At 26.5% G+C, this 2,500-nt stretch overlaps 1 pseudogene; it reads right to left on the bottom strand.

Annotated features, from left to right (window-relative positions):
* LOC137643699 (uronyl 2-sulfotransferase-like) overlaps positions 1-587 on the bottom strand; it is an 11,643-nt pseudogene extending 11,056 nt beyond the window's left edge.
* Positions 588-2,500: the final 1,913 nt, after the last annotated feature.

The following is a 2,500-nucleotide window of genomic DNA, read 5'->3' as shown; positions in this document are numbered from 1 at the left end:
TTCTACACCTCACCGTTAACAGAACCTATTTAAGCCTGTCTTTTTCATGAATTGTTATGCTTGAATTTATGTGACCCTCTCGCACGGAAACTCTTGTATATAAGCTCTCTACACATCACTGTTAACAGAACATCTTTAAACCTGTCTTTTCATGAATTATTGTTTGAATTTTTTACCTTCTTGCTCGGAAACTCTAGTATATGAGCTCTCTACACTTCACTGTTAACCGAACCTGTTTAAGACTGTCTTTTCATGAATTGCTGTTTGAATTTTTGTGACCTTCTTGCTCGGAAACTCTTGTATACAAGATCGCTGTCTGTTGAAATAAGATAGTTGAATTCACTCGCCTCTTTGTTATCACCTAACTGCTCGCTCGCACAGTATGAAGACAATATATACATCCATTCAATGTTTCTTGTCTTGGTTCGTGAAATATGTAAATTTAATCTATTGGCTTTGTATTTTGAATCTATTAAAAAGTGGCTTATATTTCATGTAGATTTATGATTGTTCTTATTAAGAGAAAAGTATCACTTCTATCGAAAAACATATCCGAATGCACCCTATTAATTTTGTATTTTAAGTTTATTAATGAAACTTGGCTTTGTATTTTTAATTTATTAAAAATTGGCTTGTATTTCATGTAATCCTATGATTGTTCTTATCAAGGTAAAATATAATTTGTACCTGAAATCACTTAATGAATTTTTTTTTTTTTGGGGGGAGGGGGGGGGGGGGCAGGGTTACGTTTCGTATAGTTGTGCATGAAATGTTTGAGCTTTAATCACATCTTTCTTATAGGTATAAGAGTGATATTAAAAACAAAAGCTTCTTACGTCATAATCTAGTGATTTTAATGAGCGTAATTCATTAAACTGGATATCTGTCATTAGATACTTTTAGGTTATTATCTTCCTCGGGGTTTAATAAGACCTTTGTTTGAATCTTCGCTACGAGAGCTTCTTCAACTGTTTCAGTATCCTCTGTTTATATTTTGCTAATGATGAAATCATAACAATCCCTGAAAAAAAGAGGATATATAAATTATATTATATTGTATTATATAATATATTATATATATATACATATATATATATATATATATATATTTATATGAATCATATATGTGTATATATATATATATATATATATTATATGTATTATATGTGTATATATATTTTTATATAAATAATATATATATATAAATAGATATATATATATATATATATATTTAAATATATATATATGTATATATATATGTATTATATATATATATATATATTTATATATATATATAGATATGTATATATACATATATGTTTATATATATTCATATATAATATATATATATATATATATATGTATATTATATATATATATATATATTTATATATAAATATATATATATATATATATAATATATACACACATGTATATATATATATATATATATACATATATATATATATAAAACACAATCTACAGATCTTCATATTATAACTATAAAATCTCATATTAAACCAAATTGGTATTATGCAAATTTTTTCAATTTTTACCATTTGTAAAGTTCACTGGAATGCAATTATAAGTTTGCTTGAAGGGGTAATTTTATTTATGTAAATGAGAAAGAAAAAAGTGTGTTGGGGTCATAACATGATGCTTAAATCCCATGCCCAATTTTCCCTTAGTTAATAAGTAATATAACTTGAAACCAGTGCCCAATTTTACCTTAGTTAATAAGTAAATAACCACGTACATCCGGTAATCAAATATCACTTAACGTTAATGATATATAAGCAATTTGTTAACGGATTGCAACACTCAATGCCATTCTCATTAATGCAGACCTTCAAATTCGCGCGGTTGCGTGAATCTGCAAAAACAGTTCGGTATTGTGAGCTAAAATAAGGAAAAACAAAATTCGCGTTATGGCTATATCTGGCAATTCTTTGTTGGTTGGCATTGATCTTTGGGTGAATGCTTTTATTATTATTATTATTATTATTATTATTATTATTATTATCATTATTATTGTAGTTGTTGTTGTTGTTGTTGTTGTTGTTGTTGTTTATTGTTATTATTATTACTATTATCATTATTATTTCATTATTATTGCAAGCGAAGCTACATCCGTAGTTATAAAAGCAGGATGCTATAAACCCAAGGGCTCCAAAAGGGAAAAATAGCTCAGTGAGGAAATGAAATAAGGAAATAAATAAACTATAAGAGAATAATCAATTAGAATATAAAAATAAGAACAAATACATCAACATAGATTAAAATAAAGATTTATTTTCAGTTTGTTTTTAAAAGTAATAACCAGGAGTTTAATTATTCATACTTTTGTATTTACCATGGGTTTACTGATGCCGTGTAAGGTAGGTAAAAGGATTACAAAACTTCCATTCCTGAAAGCGTCTTACTCGATGCATACCGCTTATAGACATCGCTGTAGTCAGTAAAATAACTTGTTTTCCTAAAGTACTGAAAATAGATGAAA

Source organism: Palaemon carinicauda, chromosome 7 (assembly GCF_036898095.1).
Source record: "Palaemon carinicauda isolate YSFRI2023 chromosome 7, ASM3689809v2, whole genome shotgun sequence".
NCBI classification, from domain to species: Eukaryota; Metazoa; Arthropoda; class Malacostraca; order Decapoda; family Palaemonidae; genus Palaemon; species Palaemon carinicauda.
Note: the sequence above shows the minus strand (reverse complement) of the source record. Positions and strands in the feature narration are given on the sequence as shown.